The 24,335-nt window shown below is 39.2% G+C and overlaps 1 protein-coding gene across 2 annotated transcripts in view; it reads left to right on the top strand.

The window, feature by feature from the left end:
• The first annotated feature begins 10,667 nt into the window (after positions 1 to 10,667).
• Positions 10,668 to 24,335, top strand: part of tbl1xr1a (TBL1X/Y related 1a) — a 29,402-nt gene continuing 15,734 nt past the window's right edge. The window contains exons 1-2 of one of the 2 annotated variants that reach the window (XM_029500105.1): positions 10,668 to 11,005; positions 23,056 to 23,121. The gene's annotated coding sequence lies outside the window, so the exon portion shown is untranslated. Of the gene's footprint in view, positions 11,006 to 11,057; positions 11,169 to 23,055; positions 23,122 to 24,335 lie in introns of those variants that run through there. The other variant, XM_029500106.1, reaches the window with a different exon arrangement.

Here is a 24,335-nt window from a genome sequence, read left to right on the forward strand (position 1 = left end):
TTCATGGCTGTGAGAGATAACCGCAAATGTGATTCTTGTGTGAAAACATGAGACTTGAAGGGTTGAAGAGGTCAACATCACCATGGTCATGCGAGTGAGTACTACTCCTCACAAGTCCTGTCAGAGTCATGCCCCCCCAGTCAGTGTCTTCCACTTCTGGTGTCAAATTTGTGTAGCTGGATTGATTGCATGCCCAATATTTCACACAACTTCCCAGAACTATACATACATCCCCAATTAATTGCACGGAGAAAACAGCAGTGGTGCTATTAATTGTATTCAAACAGCCATTCAACAGCCCAATTTGAATAAATAAAACAAGTTATACGTGGATGTGTGTGTGTTTATGTATGTATATGTATGTATGTGTCTGAGTATTCAAGTATCATGCTAAACAGTTTCCATCCATTCAAAGTAGCATTTTCATTAAAATTTACATTTTTGTAGTCATAGCTGACCTGGCTTTATTTGTTTATTAGTTAGCCTCTGTTTCATTAGCTTGTGTAACTCAGTGGAGTCTTAAATTCTGCATTTTGACTTTGCTACATCTTGTTTGCAGTATTTTGTACCACCAATATTTCGCAGAGTAGACACAGCTTCTTGTTTACTCCCAGTTTGTGCCCCATGTGAATTTAGGTGAAGGCGTTTTTTTTTTTTTTTCTTTCTGGTAAACGCTATTATTTCTGTGAAAATCTGTAAAAAAAAAAAAAAAAAAACCTGGAGCATATTGTTCTACGTAATTTACAACAATTCCCTTCCCAGTTGGTCGTCAGCTCTACTGCCCCCTGTTGGTCAATCTGCAGCCAAAAAAAGTTCAAGTGCAGTTTGGGCAGGGCGGAGCAGAGCAGATTGTTGCAGCCATGGATTACACACTAAGCTCCAGGCAGCTGATCTGACAAGAGAAAGCCTTTCACCAGGGCCCCCTGTTATAGCAACATCTGAAGCTTTTTACACACACGCACACACAGACACACACAAACATATGCACACAGCTTCTTGTGCACATTGGGATAAAAGCTCCCAGCATCGGACTGGAATGCTGAACCAAGTGTGAAGAATTGATTGGAATGTTGTGGAGGCTGCACATGTGTGTGTGTGTGTGTGTGTGTGTATGTGTGCGTGTGTGTTCATATAAACCAGATTTGTGTGTATGTCTTTTTGCAATGGGAGGGGAGCTGGAGAGTTATGGCTGAAATACTGCGTGCGTGTGGGAGTGTCCTCATGTCTGCTTTACATTAGCTGGAATAGTTTTAAAAATGTTTTGGTAATTTACATATTTGATTTCTTTCTGAGACAGTCTGTGTGTTAAGAACAAAGCTGGTATCACAATAAGCACATTTACGACACCTTAAAAAACCGAATTATTGCTTTAGTCTGACCAAAACTGGACGTTTAAAGTACACGTAAGCACGTTATCTCGACCGAAATCAAATTTAAAATTGTTGGACTAACACCCATACATGATGCGATTGAAAGTCGATCTACTGCTGCATGTATACGGACAGTCGGACTGGAGCTGGAGGAGGTGATCTGCGCATGTGCTAAAGTTTTGTGCTAAACTATGACCCGGAAGTCGAACGGCATCTAAAACGCAAACGCAGGAGGTCAGACAAAAGAGGCCAGCTAACTGCTAACGCGTCAAACATGGCAAAGTCATGTCATTTTTGGACGGATACAGAGGCTAACTTGCTAGCTTACTGGCCTTTTTTTCTTCCCACCTCTGTTGTGGTCTGTGAGGTCATAGGTCAATCGGGAGTGGCTCATTACCCACGACCGAAGAGTGCATATCGCCACCTATCAGAGCGGAGGCAACATGAGTTCGACAAACAAATCGATTTCACTCTCATTCATGTATACTGGTACAAGGACAGAAGTCCGATGAGATGGCTTTATCGAGCTATGACCATATTTCGACTTAACTGTGCATGTAAACGTGCTTACTGTTACAAAAGTAGGTTAGCGTAAGAAATGTTAGCCTGTCCAAAGTGAGATAATGCAACACTTCCAAAAGCTTCATTTTTTACCTAATCTTTGTGTATCTCAATCGACCAGACATGTAAGGAAGACCACATGTTGTATCCGAAACATTCGATAGTTTACTCCCAGAACTTTTTAGTGAACTGATGAGAAAACAGTTGGGAGCGTCCCACAGACTTCTTGTCTCAATGAGCTGTCCTCTGGCCATAGCCTGAAAATGCTGAAATTGAAAACACAGTACTGGGCCAACAAGTACAGTGTCGTTCTAGTAGGAAATCGCTGTAACGTGTTCATTCTTTCAGAAACAGTAAACGGCCACCTCTTTGTTATACAGGAAATATCTCAACAACTATTGAATGAGTTGCAAGGAAATTGCATAGTTATAGTTAGTGGAAATAATTCAGTCATGTATTTGTGTTGAATTTCTGTTTCTGTATGGAGATTTATGAACTAAATTGGTTTTGGTGGGCATATTTTTGAACTCAACAGATAAACTAAGCTCTTACCCTGCTCTCAGTCTTGCTATGCTAGATCAAACTATTGGATGAGTTGCGATGAAATGCACTTTGATTCTAGCCCCATACTTCCTGCACAAATATGGTATTGATAGTCTTTGATTTCTTATAGAAATGATGCATGTGCACAAACTGTTTGCAGATTTATTGCTGAGCGTTTGAGTATAATTTATGCATGCATGTGTGTGTGTGTGTGTGTGTGTGTGTGTGTGTGTGCACTCTTAGGAATGTGTGACTGTGCGTAGATACCACAGTGAATGTGCATATGATATGCATCTTGGCCAGTGTCACTGACAAAACTACACTACACAAGCCATCCATGCTGCTCTTCCCTCCCCCACTCCGCCTTCTCTCTCTCTCTATCTCTCTGCCCCTCTCCCCCTCTGTCCACCTAAATCTACCTTCACTCTCTGACCTGTTTTCGGCCACTCAGCCCCCCGGCCTCATCAGAAGATACAGCTCTCTCTCCCTCTCTCTTGTATGGTTGCTAGAATAAAGGCAGCACTGTATCCTACAAAACCAGTGATGATGTCAGCTTGTTATTGACTCTCCCAGGTCTGAATGACTGAGCAGAGGATTGGGGGTGGGGTGGAATCTATCTATTGCAGTGAGGTGACCAGCCAGGCACAAATGAGCTGTAGTGTGTGTGTGTGTGTGTGTGTGTGTGTGTGTGTGTGTGTGTGTGTTTGTGTGGTGTGGGGGATGGGTGGGATCCTGCAGTCCTCGTTTCCGCAGACATAATCTGTCCCAGTTGCTGCACACCTCTTACAGTTTACAATAAGCTCTCTTTCTCTCTCTCTCTCTCTCTCTCTCTCTCCGCCCCTCCCCCACATCCTCTCTTTCTCTTGAATAGAGATGGATGATTTCATCTGAGTAGCAAGAGAGATGGGCATAATGGGCAATAAGACACAGAGAATAACAGAAATAAAATTAACAACAATAAAGAGAGCTTGAATGAAATGACTCACAACATCAAACCAATTCTAATTTGTTGGACATTTTTAAGATGCTATGAGTCTATTCGCACGCAAGCCAAAAGAAATAATACAGAGAAGGGCACACTATCAATCATTTTAGCTGTGCTGCTATAGTCTAGATTTATATCATAGACCCTTGTAGTTGCAAAGGGACAACTGATATTTTATGATGTTTTTCTGGTGAGATTAGACAGTTTCCGTTCCCCATAAAGAGAAAGTGAAAACAGAATTTTGTTTTGTTTTGTTTTTTGTAATGAATTATATTTTCACCTCCTTTGCTGTAAAATCTGAAATTTAGCTCAGGTTCCTGCACTTTCTCCTAATGATCATTATTTTAAAATGTGGCTCTGCAAAGCTACAGTATACAGGGAGTGGGTCCTTCTCCTAGCAGCCCACCATATTGTACCACTGTGTTTCTACAATAGCTCAACTGGGACACTGGATCTGTAGGGGGCCTTTCAAGCCTCTGAATTACCCAAAGGCCACTGTAGGTTCACTTACATGCTTAGAAAGGGCAACCTGAGGGGAGGGTCATTTAGTTAGTTGCAAGAGAAAACCTTACCTCATGTTATTAAGTCTTTGATCCTCTAATTCTAAAGGTAGCATTGCCAATTTTAGGTTCAATATTGCCATGGAGTAAATAAAATACACTGTTGTCACTACGACAAATCTAATGTAGTACCATTATGATCAAAGAACCTCATATTTAAGCACAGAAAAGAAGAAATTTGACCACTTCACTCCAATCAGCTGCAGTTTGTAAAATACCACAAAAACAGATGTTTTTCACAGTTTTATTATACTGATAGTTGATTTTGCGATTGTTTATTCATCCTAAAATCGTTGATGTTTAAGTTTTAGATGCTGGGTTCTAGATGCTGCTTTCAACAATTAAAAGCTGCTAAAAAAACTTAAGAATTGTAATATAGAATGGGGATGGTGATTGTTATGTATTGCAACAGTATGATTTTACAGCTCAGTGACAGAAGTCTTTGCTGGAGGTCAAATTCTGACACGATCGAAATCATCTCCTGACCAGAGTTAAAATACCATGGACTTTGAAACCCTTTGTCGCTGACCTTCAATGACCACTGCAATGTCAGCAGCTTTTCAGTGGCAGTCAACTTCTTTATACTCTTGTCATGGTTCCCAAAATAGATATTTGTATTACAGCACAAAAATTGTGACACCTCACAGCACAGGGAATAGTGGCGGATAACAGAGGTCGACACCAAAGGCTGTCAGTTATGGTTGAATTATCCCTTGATCTCAATCTATTAGATCTTTTTACTAAAATCTCTCTGAACATTGTTGCTCCACTGTCCAGCCATGATAGTACAGCTGATAGAGGGTGATGAATGCTGATACTTTTGTTTGAGTTGATTACTACCGTGCATGCGAAGTAGCATGTTTTACAAGCAGCAGCACAGGCTAGGCCAGAGGTCGGCAACCCCTCGACTCTGCAGCAGCTGGCTTTGAAATAACTACATGGAAATAAGCAGCTTTGTTTTAATTGTAATTCTATCTCTTTATTTTGTGGCACAGTTATCTTGGATTTCAAGATAACACTTTGCAATGTGATGAAAGCTGTAATATTTGGTCATTTAAAATGTGCGTTACTTGCTAAGTCTGTGGCCGGCGCCGTTACAGAAAAAAGAAAAAAGAGAGCGCTCTGGCATTTCATTGGCTATTGTTTGAAAAATTTATTTATTTTTAGATCTAGCACACTTTTCAAAACCAAGGATGCCATGAATGCAGCTGTTTCAATACCAAGTACTTAATGAAGGCCAACCTAAGTTCCCTTAAGCTCATATGAACAGACAGGTTCTGTTAGAGAGCGTCGTAACCTGACATAGGCTGTCCATGGAAGATCATGAAAGGGGCTATTTTTAAGTTTTATCTGATATGAAATATCGTTTTTTTGCCCAGAGCAGGTTGTGGTGAATATCGGTGGACAAGAGCTTTGTCCATTGTTGTGTTTACAAGGCAACAGGCAACACACCCACTGAATGACGCAAAGTCTTCAGGCCACATTGGACGCAACAAATGACAGAAAGGGCTGCGGCTAGCTGGTCTTAATTGGCTCTCATCTGGCTGTTGCTTAAACAGATAAATCCATGAATATAAACCTTTAAACACTTCCTTCTGAAGTGTTGCTTTGTGATTTTTTGCCCTGCTCATAAGCACAAGCATAAATCTTGTTTTGTTGCTTGTCAGATTGTCACCTGTCATTACAATGCGTTCCTGCTCACGCGATTGAATCTCACTTCCACACTGTATGTGCAAACAAAAATATACATAATTTCTGTTTTTAACCACCAACACTGCTATATTAAAATAATAATAATAAAAAAAATACAAGCTGGGTCTAATTCTTGGTGTGCTCTTGACAAATGAAAGTGAACAACATGATTTACTTATTCATAATGTAGCGACAGGCTTTCGTGAAATTTCAGATGTTTTGGACAAAGACAGTAAGTGATTTGTAAATCGGCTTATGTAGAGGATATAGAGTTAGTTGAGGAGGAAGACGACCTTTGAATGTGGTCTGAATGCGTTCTTGATACTTTTTGGGTGTGCTCACACCTGTGCTAAGAGCTTTTCACTTGTGATCAGTTGAACCAGTACGTGTTAATGCTTGTTGAAGCTGTTCTGCTCAATAGGAGGTGAAGGGTTGCAAAGCTAGTTCTCTGTACGGAAATGCAAGTCTCTCTGTACAGACTTTTTGTATCCAAATACATAAACACATTTTAATACTGTATCTACTCAGGAGACACAGGATGAAACAGCAACAGCATAGTGCTCTGTCTGTACATACTATTCATTGTGAAGGTAACGTATGATTAACTAAATTATGTTCTGTTTAAGAAAATATTTTTAAGTTTGGTCCGAACCAAATTTGTGTCCCACATATATTGTGTAACCAAGAGCTATGTTTCTAATATTGCTAAATTCAGTTCTTTGTGCTGAAATAGTTCTATTTAGCAATCTTTGGTGGGAATATCTCTAAAAGTTTTATTATCTCCCTTCTTTGCGATTTAGAGTATTTGGTACATTGAGTTGAAGCGGAACAGCCTTCTCAATATAACTACCCAAAGTTATGCTACTATGTTGGGTAGATTTTAAAACATAGACTTGGTTGCACACTATAGGATTTATTATCAGTGTTTCCCCTTCCACCATGTGAGATCACTCCTCTGTATTTCCCTCTCCCCTCCACTCAGGAGAGTCTTAAACTGTCTGAGCTGGATTTCCTAGTTGTAAATGTTAATGTGAGCTGGGATCGATGAGGATAATAAGACGACCGGCCTCTCTTTGTCTTATCAGCCTGACGAGGCAGAACACACCGAGCCAGTCTCCCTTTCTCTGATTCACACTCACAAACACACAGCATATGATGAGGGATACGAGTCGTTCCTTTCTGTTTTTCTACTCCCCCTCGCTCACCCACATAAAAGCCCACACACACATTCATGCAATATCTGTTTTTCTCTCCATCTCTGCCTTGGTAAATAATTTAATCACTTAACAGAAACAGCCAACCATGCTATTCCAGTCACCACCATGCTGAGTAAATTATAGCAGTGTAGGCACAGAGCAGCCATTACTGTAAGGTCTTATGAAGACGTATTATGGATTCATGCTTTGTTGAGACTTTGTCATTGTCAAAACGCTAAATATGCCAGAGGTAGGGTGAGGTATTGTTTGTCCTTTGAAGCTGGTATGGGTTTTAAAGGCCAACGCTGTTGGTGTTTGTTGTGCAATGACCGAAAAAGTTGGCCAGAGGAAGGTGTGTGAATCTGTGTATCAGTCCTTCTTTTCATATTCAATTGCGAAGCCATAATTGGAATTCAAATAACAAATCATTATTTTGTTGTGTGTGAATCTCATATCAAACAAACAAAAAAAAAAGTTTTATGTTTTTGTACAGTTTGTTTTTTCGGTTTTATGCTCAGATCAAGTAGGGAATGAAAAAGCTGGCCAAACAGCATCATAGCAAAAAACATAGTAGAACTGCCAATTGTTATTTGACTTACCATCACAGAGAAAAAGGACAGGCTTACACTTTTGTGAAGACCAGACCAAGGACACAGGCTAACAGGATATTTTCTCAAAATTTTTGTGTAATTCCTATTCAGTTTATCGAGGGATGAGAATTTGCTCACCTCTGTTTTTTCTTAGATGATAATTTGGTTTTGGTTTGGTGCAACCTTGCAATTTTTGTGGTATTGCAAGAGTACTAATAGTGTGCTTGTTGGATATGTACAGTAGCCACATCACTGGATGGTAAAATGCATCCCTGATTGAATCCAAGTCTTATGTTGTTTCATATAAGTCAAACACCGTTGGATGGTAATAGTAGTGGTGATGTGTTTGCTACAGAATGAACAGAGAAGGAGAAAATACTCAGGCTGAGTGCTGCATATAGATGGTGTATTGTGGTTGCCCTTAGAGCCATTACCCTGGCAGTGGTCTGCTGCACCCTTAAGTGTTTCACTGCACAACTTGCCTCAGTGGAACTGTTTCAGCCACGGTGTTTCTCTTTATTCATGGGCCAGAAAAGCAGCAAAATTACATACTGCTGCTGCGATAGCCGTATTTCTTCTTAAAACAAAAAGAGAAACAAGCATTAAAGTGCTCAAATGAAAGGAGTGTAAAATTTCCTCCATCAAATTAGTTGGGGCTCCCCTTGTGCTGCAGTGTCAGAGGAAATTCACTGATATTGCCTCTGTATAAATGTCATTACCCATCCTCCTCCCACTCCTCTTTTACAGCCACGCTAAAGCACACACCAGACACCAACCCGGGGCTTTCTGTCTGTCAGTTTATTTCACCTCAGTGTGTGCATGTTGATGAGCATATGCTTTCATTTAATGCAAGCATGCATGAATAGTTTTCTATTCTGCGTTGTTTACATCTGTGCAGAATGTCAACGCATCTTATAGATCTTTCTATAAAAGTCCCCTGCTGCTGCCTCTCCTTGGATTGTGTTGTTTATCACGGCATCCCCACCACCTCCAACTTCTGGCCGCTACATTGAAAACAGACAGTTGTCTAATTTAGCAATAACCATGTCAAAAACACCCTGAGCATTATTTTGCAATTAAAAAAAAATTATAATAATCTGCTCCTTGGCATTAATAAATGTTAGACGTGTAAACCAACTGTAACATAATGTAACGACTTTAATTGGCAGAAAATGTAGTTTTCCATCCAATTGGATTCTTCACTTATTGACTGGATGGCTTTCTGGTGACAATTTTGGCCCAATTCCAAAGAATCAGCCCTTCTTCAGTATGATCAAGAGTTACAGGGCGATCAGTAACAGTTCAGCACATTCTGACCATTAACCGATGAATGATAGAACTGAGTTAGATATTTTCTTGTGGCAAATAAATCAAATTCTGATTCTGACATGGTTCATTCAAATGATTATTTGGTCCTAAAATAGTGAGAAAACCCTTAACAGCTGCGCAGGCAGAGTTTTAACAGTAATTCTATATCACAAGTGTTGTGGTGATCATTTTTAATTATTGAATTTATTTGTTGGAGTTTACTCAAGCTTATACTGATAAATTACAGGAGAGATAAAGTGTTTGTTCCTTGACCAGACAATGTCCTACTTTATTTAGGGCAAGGTTATCCTCTATTGTGTGGCTCTGGTCTAAAGTCTACCAGAACAGGGAGTATGATGACATTGGAAGTGTTTATAGTTGTTCTGAGCAGCTACATTTTAAGGTGGAGTGAAAAGCTTGCCTTGTCACAAGGAGGGAGCAGAAATGATGTGGTTTAATAATGTGAATATTGTTACACATTTTTACATTTCTCTCCAGGAAACACATTCATCAAACACTTACTTCACTCTGGTATGAAAGGAGCTACAAATAGCTTTGCAATAAATGCCAAAAGAGAACTAGACAGAGTAGAAGAAACCCAGTGTACACTTAAACCTCTACAGCTGGTCTATCATGGCGCGAACTGGATGTAAATATCGGATCACACAGGGGGCTTCATCTTCCCCCTTTGCTCTGTTCAGTGTAAACAGGCAAAGGCAGCATAACTATTGGTTTTCTTGGCAATAAAATGGCGAGATATCAGTTTAAAAGGGTCGCACATACACAAAAAAACGATGTGGGAAGTGAGGGGGTTTCTAAAGCTCTCTCTGAAGATCCCCCCTGTAAATTCCCCATTGTAAACATGTTTATATTCTTCCATTACTTCATGATTTGAACAACAGTCGGACAGTCAGACAGCCACATATTCAGTGGCGAATATGCAACTATGTGGTCTCTGTGGACCGGGGACCGGTTTTATCTGTGGAATGGAGTTAGTCAAATAACTTGTGTTTCTGAAAAGAACTGAAATTATTGTTTTTATAGCTTGTTTGTGATGAATATTTACCAGACCAGGAAATTTGGGTCTACTTAGGCCATGAAACATTTCATTTATAATCATTCATTCATTAATCTAATTATCATTCATCTTATCTGTTTCCAGGTTGTGGAGGTGGAGGGGGGGCAATCCCAGCTCACATTGGGTGAGGGCGGGGTAAATCCGACACAGGTCGCCAGTCCATCACTGGGCCAACACACAAAAACAAACAAACAACCACTCACACTCAGACTCAAACCTACGGGCAATTTAGAGTCACCAATTAACCCAAACATGATGTCTTTGGACGGTGGGAGGAAATCGGAGTACCATGAGGAAACCCAAGTATAGGGAGAACATGCAAATTCTGCACAGCAAGGCCCCAGGCCTGGGAATCGAACCCATAACATTCTGTAACCAGTATATATATAAAACCCCTAACATGACTACTTTTATTTTATGCTCAGTAATATAAATAAATTGGTTGAACTTAATTTTAAAGTTTAAAGTACCTTGAACTTACAAAGCAAAGCTAAGCAATGCAAAAATAGCTATACTGAAGCTATAATATGCTTTAAAAAAAATAAATCATATTGGTCGTTAAATGAATTTTAACGCAACATTTGTAAGTTGTTTTTGTAGACTTTCTGCCAACCCCTCACACACACACACCCCTCCAACCAGCTATTCTTCCTTTCCATACTGCGACACCCACTTTGATGTTTATGTGACTGGAGCGTGCTTCCTGCAGAGGAGCTCGGGCCTCGCTCATTTTCGCGTGGCGGGTCAGCCGCTGTGTGTTTCAGTCTGAAGCCGTTGGCTGGCTGCTACTGAACCGTTTGGCTCTTTTTCTCTACTAGCGAGCGAACCTTACAATCCGGACCCGACTGTCCGTCCGGCTCGCCTTTAAGGGGATTTATCGCCACATAAGCCCGTGTATCCAAAACACGTCGGTCATTGGGGATTCCTAGCACCGCTCGGCCGGCTCTGGAGGCCGATATAACGCGTTTTTCGAGGTTTAATCAGAGCTAGAAAAACAAACGGTGCTTGAAGGAGGAGGAGGAGGAGATTCCATATTAGGAGCACAAGAGGAGAAGGCAGCCCCCCCCACCTTCCTCTCTCCCCCCTCCCCCCCCCCTCCTCTTGTGTGATTTGGAGCTTGTGGTGAGTGTTTCTCGACTTTTCACGCCGTTCTTGCCGTTATAAATGGTGGCCGGGCTCAGGGCGACGGCGTGCGGCCGTCGGTGCGAGGTCTGGGCCGGTTACAGCGCCGTTTTGGACCTTTATTTTTCTGTTTTCTGCGGTGGGGGATGGGCAGCGTCGGCGCGTGAGTAGGCGCACACGCACGCATGTACACGCGCGCGTCCGGCGTGCACGTGTTCGTAGGGCAGATCTCAGTGCGTGGTTTGTGTTTGTGAGCGCGCCCTTCCTTCCTGCAACTACTGCTAGCTTTGAATTAAAAACCGCCTTGATGTTTTTTGTTGGGTTGTTTGTTTTTGTTTTTTCAAATGTTCAAATGCCGTGACAGTGTTTATACTTAACACGCTTTATTTTAGTAGGGAAAAAAGTATAAATCTTTTTAATTCCCGCAGCTCATACAAGCTAACTTTTTACCATAATATTTACTTTTAATTTGTTCGTTTACATACTTGCAAAAAGTGGATTCATGCTTTTAGCATGCAGTTACTTTAACTACTTTTTGTTTATTGCACTTTAGTTCTACATTTATAAGTTCTTTGATCTAAGTTATGGGTGAAAGGAAACAACACAAATCTACTGCAAGTGTAAATCAAAATTGAAACTGACACAGTTTTGATTTCATACCCAAGTTAAATTTACCGGTTTTGAGGTTCTGCTTCACAAGCTCGTATTAGGGCCCAGTCTTTATGTTACTGTTGCTTTTTCACCGTGATTACCTGCATCATACTGTAGATCACTAAATACGCCAGTGTATTTCTATTTTGTCAACCTTGTGTCAGTCTTATTCAAAGATTACTAGAGTGCTTTGCAGCTGGTTGCTCCAAAGCCATCGGTGGTGTGGGGGAGGGGTGAACATACACACGCACACACAAACGCACACCCAGGAGGGCCACTTGCCAACCTTGTGAAGCTCAACTCAATGACACAATGTACCAGTCCCAGATAAGCCTTCAGTATCTGTGCAAGAAAGCAAAGGGCTTGGTAACATACAGCCTGTTTAGCCTGAGCTAATTGGGTTAATGTTGTTTTAGCCATGAATTGAAATCTAAGTCATGTAATTTGTTTTTAAATGCACAATTTCAAAATTCAAGTGAGTATTTTCTGGTAGCCTGTTGCATTCATGGTTGGTTTGCCTGTGTTGATTTGGTCTAATCAAATTTTGTAGGTAATCATAATGTTTCAGTTGCTAAATCCAGCACGAATTTTAATGTATCATAATGAAATGGGGCGCACACACACAAACCAAGTTCTTTTACAAGAAGTTAAAAGAGAAACAGGGTGTATGTAATATTTCATAATAAGTCATTGACTTTAGCGTGATCAATAGTGGATTTTTTAAGCTTTCACTTATTGTTAAGTATTTACAGTGGATAGCACTACAATGGCGTTTAACATGTATACAGTGGCATGACATCTACTGTCAATGGCTCCCTCTAGTATTAAGTTTTTTATCGCATTACTGTCTTCAGTTAGGCCCCTATCAGCTCTTAATTGGCTGGTTGATGGCTAATATGTACCATATATGTTTCCAACTGCATGAAGGCTGTTTGCTCAATTCTTTGGAATTTGGATTATTAACTACTGCCCAGTTATTTCTTCTCTCTCAGGTGAACAACATATAAGTGTCAACAGTCAGATGCCAATCAGTTTTTGCGGCTCATTCAAGTGCAACTTTGAGTGAGGCAGCACAACCCTCATTTTCTGTGTTAGTACATTAGGCTGAATAAGCTTGTCATGCAGGAAGACTTGTCAAACACAAAAAATAAATCTGCAGCCCCTAGATATAATCACATGCTAACAAATTAGTCATTGGTACTTCTTCAGATAACTGTTCAAACTGTCTTAGAGTGTTGAATTTCTAAACAGTGGTTGGTCTAGAAGTGGAGCTCTGTATTATTGGAAACAAAATTCCAAACCAAATAAAATCATTGAGGCTGAATTGTACAAGTTTATGTATTTTTATTGCATCTATTGCTTTTGCTTTTCTGCTGTCATGAGTACATTTATGGCTTAGTCGGTATAATGTCCACTTATCAGGCTTCCTCTGCAAGTGTCCTTTGGGAAGATACTGGACCTCAAACTGTTTATGGTGGCTGTTCTACCAGTCTATCATTATAGGTGTGCATGTTTGAGTTATGATATGAGTAGTAGTGGGTGCTGTCTGTGAGCAGGTGAATGTGCCCTATCTTGTATAGCGTTTTGAGTAATTGATAAGACGAGAAAATGTATAATACTATGTAAGTGCTGTCCATTTACCAACACACTCCATCATAACTGAAATCTCGTAACTAACAACAATATAATTTATTCAGTTAGCTACATTTTAGTCTATTGCTAATTGTCATTTAGCATCAAATGTGCCTCTGTCTGATGTCATGCCAAACCATGTTTTCATTTTGTCATTCTGAATGTCACTCACAATTTTATAATGTTAAGGTACCCATAATATCTTGGGCATGTATAAGGCTAAATGGTATAATCATGTGTAACATGTATACCGTCAAAATGTAATCAAAAAACCATCCAACCATCCAATGAAGTCACCCGCGCTTTTTGTGCTTTTTGTTGTCACTGAACGTGTGGTATTGAGACATTTCTGTGGTTGTCTGTGGACTGTAGCCCGTTGGAGTTTGTGCTTCATGTTTAAGTACAATGTTAAAGCTTTTTTTTTTTTTTTAACAGCATAGAATAGGGCACCGGAGTAGTTTTGTTCTTTACTCACTAAATTCCTTTTTGTGAGATTTTCATTTTTTAAAATATTTGATGTAGTGATGCTCACAGATTGAGAGAATGGAAATCACACGTCAAAGCCGTACAAACTGCAATCTTTTCGATGTCAGAATACATTAGAGAATGATGAAAGTAATAATTCCTGCCTCACCACCTTTACAGTAATACCAATTACATTCTTTAAAGGTTCTTAAATCAAGAATTGAAACAAAATTTCTTTTTTTTTTTTTTTTTTTGTAGGAAGGTGTTTAAATATTGTAATTTACTGCCAAGAACAAAGCCACACATTTGGATGTGTTTTAATTTGAACGACTCTGTTCTCTGATTTGGTAAACTGGCTGGCTGGGTTTTAATTTTCGTACTTGTAAGTGCCTCTGTTAAATCGGTGGTTGTAGCTGTATCTACAAAGATAACTTGCAGTGCAATACACAGAGCTAACAATTCCGGTGGGCCGTAGTGATTGTTGGACTAAGGTCAAAGATCAAGACACCTTAAGAAATGGGTAGCTCAAATGAAGCAGTCTGATGGGTTTTGTATCATGAGCCTAATAAATGGCAATGACATCGAATTACTTTGAACAAACCCTGATATACCCTTGTCAACTGACAAGCAACATATTAACATAGAAAGAAAAACAAACAGGCTGGTTGTTTAACAACATTAGAAACCTAAGCTAAAAAAAGGCAGCAAAAATATAACGCAGTGCTAACAAAAGAGCAGGCAGGAGAAGGAGAAAAAACCAATGCGATTAAAATGTAACTGGTTAGTCTGTTGCATAGCAACCGCCGTGCAACGTGTGCAGGTAGCCAGGAGGAACTACTTTTTTGTATTTATTAACGGTTGTATATTCAATAGTAAAAAATCATTTAGTCATGTTTGTTACTTGAGCTGTTTTGCGATATCCTCCGACCGTCCAAAGACACCATGTTTGGGTTAACTGGCGACTCTAAATGGTCTGTAGGTCTGAGTGTGAGTGTGAGTGTGAGTGGTTGTGAGTGGTATGTTGGCCCTGCGATGGACTGGTAATCTGCCGAGGGTGACTCCGCCCTCACCCAATGTGATCTGGGATTGGCTCCAGCACCCCGCAGCCTGAAAATGGATAAACTGTAGAAGATTAATGAATGAATGTTTTGCTATACTTTGTAACCATTTTACAAAAGCAATACCTCACCGTTTCGCATCGGGCCAAGCTATGCCCCTTATCTGTGATATTATAGTGTATTTCACAGTCTGTTATGAGTTATTGCCTACATCGAACATAGATTCCTACATGGACAGGCTATTCACTGCTCAAAGCTTGTGTCAGAGCTGGCTTTTCTTCTCCTTGAGGCATTGGCGATTTCATGGCTCTTTTTGTTACTGGCTACAGTACATGTGATAATGTTAGCTAGTGTGCTGTTAGACATATTGTTGTGTTCGTGCTTGTTTTGGCAAATGTTGATCGTGGCTTATTTCATGTGAAATGCATCATAGGAATGTTTGTTTTAGCTTTGCTGTTTTTGTTAACGCTTGTGTACACAATTTCATCTGTGGATCCAATGGTGAAAATTAGTTTGTCTGAGATTCTAATGGCCGAAGGCAGTAACAGCCTTTACAGAACCTTTTAAAAATCACCAGGAGCAAATGTTTCTGTAAATGCAAAACATAACGAAAGTGCATACGTTGTATAGTGGTTGTTCTAGCAGTATTGATAGCTGTGAACTCATATAAGCCACAGACAGTCTTCAACTGCAAGTCATTTTTCTATTATTTCCATTTCCTTTCACGATGCTGTCGTGTTTTGGTTAGTCTGTGTAAAATGGATGGATATCGCTGAAGGCAATGCTCCGTCTTAGTATTAAAATGTGCTGTCAATGCCTGTAATTGTACATTTTACAGTTTGTAGGGAGGCAAATCTGATTAGCTGATGGTTGTGGTCAGTGTTTCTTAACCAGCTTGTTGACTATGCTCACATTGGTCCTGTTACTTTACTGAACTGCAAGCAACGTTTCTATTAATGGCCATGCTGTAGCAGCCACCAGAATTTAAAATGGGGCAGTGAGAATAATCTGTGGTGTGTCTGTCTGTCTATAGCAGCTGAACAGTTTCATATGGTAATTTCGACAGAGAGGAAATGGCGATGTGACCAGAAGGGTCTTAGGGATATAATATGAAGTTAGTCTATACAGGAATTTTTGATTTGACTTTGATTTCAACAATTGGCAGAGGACCCAAGAATAGGTTAGTTTCAGAGTAGTCAGCTGAGTCATGTTATCTACACAGGACACATTGATTACTTGGCCTTATTAAATCACAGAGGAAGAGTGGTGGCATAGTACAGTTATGTAACCAGCGCTTGATGGTGTTGTGAATTGAAAAAGAACAGACAAAATGGACAAAGGAGTACAGTGAGTGAAATGTCTTTCTTAATTGCCTGACATCAGCTGAAGTTACACAAATATGGAACAGCCTCAGATCCATGTGCCCAGATGAGTAGATTAACCATAATTTATTATAACACCTACACAATTACATTGTTTGTATAAATTATTTTGGTGATGGCAGTAATTTGAATAATTGACTACATTAAATTAATCTGTAAATGTGTAATGCTATACAAAAAGTTCGGCAATGGCTCCATAATATAAATATAATTCCCATTTAAAGCAACTTTGACTGTGGACTTACAATGCCTAGTCCCCTCCATTGCAATATAATGCTGTGCACTGCCATGGTGGAGTTTGAGAGTGGCATATTCTTATCACAAATCTATATATATATCTATAGAACACTTCTTATTATTTCCTTAAGCAGAGAAATATGCCGTTGTTGACAACATATTGCTAAGGTGAGCTAGTTCAGCATAGTAATTTAATGGTTCTCACTTTATGAGAGATATTTTAATAATTGCTATTGCAGCATAACCAACTTTGGTGCTTACAGCTCTAAAATAAACAGAAGCCAAACAAATGGGTTGCTTACCACCAGTGGAAATGCCCTTTGGCGAGTAAAAAAAATTGAATTTGGTGCTGGACTCAAGTTTTTTGTCAGACTGGTTTGTAAACACGTCAGATATTCTTTAATGGCTGTGTATGGTCCAAATCGCTGATTTTACTACCACAGATGACTCCTTATCTGAGTCTGGGTCTGGCTGAGGCAGATATAGTTATATGCGAGCAAGCAACATCAACACAGAACTCTGCTTACTGCGCTTATACACTCGCTAATTACCAGTGAAAAACGCCCCAACTCATAAAGTCCTTACTCTGTGGCTGATTGATACTCAAATGTGAGGACATACTATGTGAGTTTTGCATAAGTAGCCACAGTAGGTGGGGCCTACTCCAGAATTTCACAATGAGGAACTAAGTGCAGATGTGCTTTCAGTCTTAGTTTTAATTTCATGGTAATCCATGGTAAACAAAATGTCCATCACTACATAAAGTAGTGGAAAACATTGCTTACATGCTGTTTGTGCGTTGAAACTGACTAAATATTACTGGAACATGTTCGCAATGTTCTGATCTGTGAGAAACATGAAAAAAGTTTTCAATTCACAGTTCACTCTGTTGTATAGGTGGACAAAAATCTTAAAAAGTAGATGTGTTGGAACTTAGAAATTACAGGTCAATAGTTTGTATGTAGGATTGCCCTACTTTTATTTGTTTTGTTTTTTTTTTCCTCCCAAGAAAACAAGTTTCTTGCTTTACTATCCCTGTGGGAACAATTAATTGACAGAAAGCGTCCTGTATTCAGGTTAAAGTCCCGACCAGGACATAAAAACCAGTCTACGCACACACACACACACACACACACTAATGCACACACAGCTGACAGCAGTCACATGGTGTATGTAACAACCTCAGAGGTCAAGTTCACCATTGTGAAGAATGTGTCTGTGCTCTGTGCCCCTCCCCCATTTACTCTCAAGCCTCAGAATTGAAAAGGCCTGCAGCCGTTCTTTCTCTCTGCTGCAGAGGAGCTGGGGATGTCTATTTGTACCCTCCAGCTTCTGTTCCAACTTCTGGCATAGTACCAATTAATCATATGAAATAGATCTTCTGATTTCCTTTTATTATGGCAAAGCCAACACAGACATCCTGATATACTACGATACGACGATGAGAGAATTATTCAGTAGGTTTCCATGCACTGAAGAAAGCCAAATTATTAGGTTAATCTGACCATAATCTGATTTTTAAAATGGATGTAAACATCTTAATTCAACTGAAATTATACAAAATTAGATTTCTCTTAATCGTACTAACACACCTAGATAATGTGATTCATAGTTAGATAACTCCATGTATGTGCCCCCTCATATTGAAGTCAGATTTTGCGGCTTTACTTGGAAATAGGAGACGATGACATAAGTAAAGCAGTTGTTTCCATTGTCTTTTTCCGCTTAGCACCATAACAGCAAGTCACATTAAGGTGTACCACTATCAATCTCCTTGTACACATAGGTCTTTAGTTGAAAGGCCACCAGCTGTGAGGTAAAAAGGTCAACTGGAAGTGGCTCAATACCCATCAAATGGAAAGGGTTCAGTGCCACCTATTGTTGTGGAGTCAGAAATACTTCGACCAAAAAAATAAATGTTCTCCTTGGTATTTGTACTTGGACAAAGCAGTTGTCTGAACAACTGACAAAGTCAAACTATGGCTGTAGTTTCACTAACCCTATGCATGCAAACAATTTCTTAGATTTTTTTGTGCTGTGTGGAGTAGCTCAGATTGAACAAGTTGAGATTTCTCTATTAACTGCTTTCAGCAAAACAGCTGGTTCCAAAAAACTGAGCTTCTCTCCTACGTTTCCATTGAAACCACTGCGTTTGCACAGCAGGGGAGCTGTGCAGAAATTTGATCTGAGCTCAGCCTATAACACAGTTAAGACCAACTTCATTTTTCTACAAACTGTGATAGTCAGATATTTAAAAATATATGTTTGGTAGAAGACCGTTATGCTTACTCTGTAGTTTTGTGGTTGTGTAGTAGCATTTAAAAATAGAATTTTTGTTGAGGCCGTCATTTTATTTCCAAATTTATTTTGAAATCACATCTTTATAAAGAATCAGTTCGAGTACTTTGCACCATCCTCTTTTAATCCAGGTTCACATTCATTAGATTATCAGACCATGAATCGCATCAGTCATGTTTGTACAGAGCTACAGTGTTCACATAATTGAAACATCTTTTACTCCAGAGATCCACTTATGCAACTGCTGTTTGCTGATATAACTCCTTTGGCCTCCATCCTATGTGCTTCTTTTTTGGTATAATATATTTTACAAATAATTCATGATCTTGTCTGTTTCATAATGGAACACTTATAATCAGTGTGGTATGCTAATTCCTGTGTAGATTCTTTGAGAGCCTTTCAAAGACAGCGCTTTATATGGTTAACGTCCCTGAGTTAACAACAAAAATCACATTTGGTGGTACAAGAATGCTCACTTTGCTCAGTGGTTGATGGGAACGCCCTAATACAGCTGGTGTCCCTGTGTTGCCAGAAAGCAAAGACAAAGGGACAGTGGGCATTCCGCAGCTTCCACGATGGGGTTGACCCGCCAACACCACGATGCAGCTGCGCTGTGGATGCATATTTTGTCTCATAGTGTGAATTGCTGATTCTAGCTCTTTATTTCATTGCAATCTTGCCTTTTCATGTGTTTGATTTTTGTCGGCTGTCGGACGTTGTGGACATGTAGTGTCTGAAATTGTGAGTGATACTGGTCAGTGGGATGGTGGAAGACTTAAAGTTCAGTTCAGTTTCACAAATTGTTCAAAACATTTTCAAGGGTATTTTAAGTTTTTTTTTTTTTTTTTAGACTTCTTTTAAGTTCAAAAATCAATGCCAACAAATTGGTAGAGATGTGAATGTAATGGGTTTTTTTTTTATGGACTCATCATAATGCCTAGTCAAAAGCTGAATTTTTGTAAAGGCACTGGGTGTTGGAAATGCATACACATGGATGTACAGTACAGGCCAAAGGTTGGGACACACTTTCTCATTCAAATGAATAGGAAAGTGTGTCCAAACTTTTGGCCTGTACTGTATGTGGCGATTTTTTTTTTTTTTTTTTTGGACATGGATCAGACTGTCCATTTTAAAATGAGATCCCAAACGTTATGGGATAGCAGCTTGAATAGGTACCGACAGATCTTTCTAAAAAAATGAACACATTTGTTCTAGAAATGGAAAGTTGTAACCTACTGGACATTTAAACACAGGCTTTGACCAAATTGACGTCAGAAGCACTAGTACTGTTCTTAGAAGGGGCCCCTGTGTTCAGACCAGTGATTTTTCAAGTGCAGTGGAAGCATCTCAAGTTGTGACAACTTGTCTGCTGTTAGCTGTGTAGGCCTGCTGACTCCGTGCTTACTGTAGGGTTAGGGGTTAAAAGCAAAACAAACTGGTAGCTCCCCACCACTGGATACACCTCTTGTTGAGTAAAGAAATTGAGTTTGGTGCCCATGATATCCCCAGCCTGTCTCTCTCCTGACTCTGTGTGGAATTGATTTAACAGTACATTGCATTGTCCTGCATTATTATCAGGATAGCCTTGGCCAGGCTCTGCTTTAAAAGTTGATTTGTTCATCTTGAATGCAGGGTTAAATCTGTTGTGTGTTTTAAATCAGATCTTTCTCTTATGAATTTGGATCAGGCAGTGTTAAAAGAATGCTGATCTCTGCTTGTTTGTGGTGTTAGCATGTACTTCTGATCTGACCTGATTTATTTTTTTTTTTCACCATTGTTGTTGAGCGAAAGCTTGTGGTACATAAGCTTCCTTTTTAAGGAAGCTGTGATTTCGTGTATTGTGGCTTTCTTTATGATTGTGGTAATGTCTGAGATGGATTGCTGTGACTGTTATGGGAGGGAAGAGGGATTTAAGATGCATCATGATAAATTGTTTAATTCAAAGTGAGGGGAATTTTCCAATGCACTGTTGCCTTTGCTATTGTGGTACAGTTATATTGATGTCCCTGCTGTGTCAGGATTCCCTCAACTCACAATTCAAATACAAGTCTTAGGAATTTGAAAACCAGACATGTCTATTTCCATGCAACAACATTTCCTGTAAGAGATGGGGCAAAAAAAAAAAAAAAAGAAATTTAAATTAATTTTATTTAATGTTCTCCCTGAGCAGATACACAGATTCACTGCTATTTATTAGCAATGTTTTTCCAAATGAGATAATGAGCACTGATATTGTCACTGCTCTCATTAATTATGTTTTTAGTCCCAAGCCTAATCATTGATTACGTTTAATGTCTTATGTTGTTTGTAGCTCTCACTTATTTTTTTGAGCTTAGCAGCTCACTTGATTGCTGAATTTACCTACAAAGGTCTAACAGCACTGTGCCGTACAGGTAATGGGTTTCTTTACAGTATTTGTATGCTGAAAGACATGATAGCAGGGAGGGAAACTTTTGTCATATTCACCTGGGTGTTTACATCAATGCTGACTGGAGCCAGAGCCAATAAGTACTTAAGTATGCAGGGATTTGACCCAGGTCAGATTGCTAGATGGATCAACAAACCAAATATTAGTGGGTATTTTGAATTGTGGAAGAGTAGCTATATATAGAAGTTGCATTACATCAAACAATAAAAATGACACAGTTTCTGCATCAACAAGTAAACTTCATACATTGATATCTGTATACTCAGTGCCTTGAAGACAATATTACTTCTGATCCCTCTGATGTCATACTACAATAGCTATGATTTAAAAAAACAAAAACAGGTCGGTCAAAAAGGAGCAAATGGCAGCTGGCCAGCTCATGGAAAATCAAGTATCTGTGAAAGGAAGGCATTCTCTATAAGTAATTATAAGTAATGGTGTAGCATATTACATGCAATGCCAGATTAATTTCAGATTTTTCTTTGAGTTTTGTGAACCACTGTGCTTTTGCTGTTGCCACTCTTATGCTTAATATTCACCAGTTTGCCTGGTAGGTGAATACTAGCTAAAAACTAATTTGTGCTTATTTGCTGCTATTATTCCAATGCCAATACAGAAATTAGAAATCTAGCTGATCCACTTTCAATTGTTAAATTACAGTAAATCAAGGTAAAATACCAGCTGTGCTGAGCCTGTGTGTTGCCATTCACCAACTAAAATTGATGCTGAAATAAAATTTCTTCATAGCCTATTCATTAGCCTTTCCCTTTGAGCTTTTATCTAGGAACGTAAGCAGAAGAGTTAGGGAAGTTGATTACTTTAGCCTGCACTAATATGAATTCAGTGAATGTAATTTATAATTGTGTTGCAAGCCCACCTGTGAGTCCTCTCCTTGGATGCCTGGTAGCATATGCAAGTGGTCATTCCCTTTTTGAAGGGCACAGATGTTTCATTTGCCTGCATCACATTCTTTAACAAACCCTCAGCAACCTTTAACACTTAAGCGTTTCTCTGGCCACACCGAACTAGTCTGCTTCCTTTGTGGAAACATCGCTCTCCCTGTGCTTTGCAGCCTTAGCTACAGATGAGCCTTCACTGTATAGAGAGGGTTAAAGGAGGGGGGGCAGGCATCCAGGGAAAGGATGACTAAAGGATAGAGGCACAGGAGGAATGAAGGTCAGAGAAAGTAGGGGAGGAACCATGGGGGAAGGAGCTTGGAAGAAAAAACAGAATGGTCAATAATTTTTAGTGCACATCACACTATTATGCAATCCATCCTCTCAGTCTGAAGCCATAATTATTACAAATTTGAATTGCAGTCTCACGAAAAGCATTTTAAACTTTACAAAAAAGTGTTGATTGCAGAAAATTTGCATTAACTTACATTACCCAGGTGTTGCTCTTATAGTGACTACCACTGTATACACATAGCTAGTGAACATACATTACATAATAATGAGGAAGTATCAGTCACATGGAAAGACCATTCAGTCCCCATGTACCATGTACTCTAATTAGCATAAACAATAGAGATTATTTTACATTTGGTGACCTAGGTACAGATGGGGAAAACACTAAGTGAATTTGTGTGAATTTTTGAAACCTGATTTGAAAGCAACCTGTGTAGTATTGTCATCAACAGTAGCAGCCTTCCAAACAGCTTGTGTCTCACGGAGGCTCAAAGCTGTTGTGCAACTTTAACATACACTACCAGTCAAAAGTTTGGATGCCCTTTCTCATTCAAATGAATAGGAAAGTGTGTCCAAACTTTTGACTGGTAGTGTATGTCATAAAATTTAACTCCAACTGTAGCACTCTTTCCTAAAACACTGTTATCAGTTTTGTTTCATTGAACGTAATTCAACCCTCTGACCGAGTCTTCCATGTTTTTTGTTACAGCTGCAGAGCCCATGGTACAAGGCCCTGACTGAAATTACTGGTGGTGCATACATACATACTACCGTGGTGAGTGTTGTGCATGAGTTGTTCTTTGTTTTTTGTTTTTCTTGAGGTGAGATGTTTCAATCTGCCTCCTGAATTTCAGAATTTGTTTCTGAGCTTGGACATAAAAGTATGAAATATTAATAACTCCCAAAAGATGAGCAAACCTATATATTTTTTGTTTCTTTCAATATAATGGTCTTTGAATAACTTGCTGCTGCAGGTTTTGTTGGTTGATGTATGTCTTGGTATACAGAAATATTTTGGAAAATTAACATCCTACTTTTTTTAAAATGTATATAATTGATGAGACTCAGGCTAAATTGCCCTCTTAGGCGAGAGCTTGAATTGCTTAGGATATTGTTTGATTTCTTTGCCTTGGTTCCTGTGTAGACAATAGTTCACAAATTCAGGTTTCTCATTGGTGCATGCATTCCATATTTCAGGGTTTCACTTGATTATTTAATTGATTAAATGATTGATAATTGGTTTAATGTGTCAGGGGAAATGTATCAAGAAGGCATCCTTCCAAAATATCAATAATCGGTTTCTAAAATAGTAACGAAAATGCCCAAGTTGACATATTTAGATGTTTTGCTTCCTCAGACACTAAATCCAAAATCCATGATGTGATTTAATATCAGATTTTCTGAAGAAACCAGGCAGCGTTTACCGTTGAGTTATTGGACTCTGACATTTTTTCAGAGAAATTTAAATATTTTAGTCATGAAACTGTTGGATTGATTCCCATGTTCTATGTAGATTAGATTTACGTATGAGTAAACTAATTGATTTGTTCACGAATAATTTAAGTTCTGCTCAGATCATCTTGGTCCTAGAACATAGAGAGCTCCTGGCTACTGGAGATGATGGCGGTTGGCTCATGTTCCCATTATACATAAATTTTCTCAGAATTTGTTTGTGATCTGACTAACAAAATAATTGCATAGTGGTTGTTTTACTCCATGCCTGAGTATGGTTGCTCTATATTTACCCAAATGAATTGTATGTGTACAGCAAGAGAGAGGAAAACCACTGGTGGTACAATTCCTTTTGAAATTTCCCAAAGTTACTCGATAGTGTCTGTAATTGCAAGTAGCACTGAGAGTGCCACTGCTTGACCACATTCCTCCTAAATCCTGTTGCCCTCTGCATCTATTTACCTGGGTCTCGTTTTACTGAAGAGGAAACTAAGTTTGATTTTATGCTTTTTAGCCACCCTGTGACTACCAGAAAAT

This window comes from Echeneis naucrates, chromosome 4, assembly GCF_900963305.1.
Source record: "Echeneis naucrates chromosome 4, fEcheNa1.1, whole genome shotgun sequence".
Taxonomy (NCBI): domain Eukaryota; kingdom Metazoa; phylum Chordata; class Actinopteri; order Carangiformes; family Echeneidae; genus Echeneis; species Echeneis naucrates.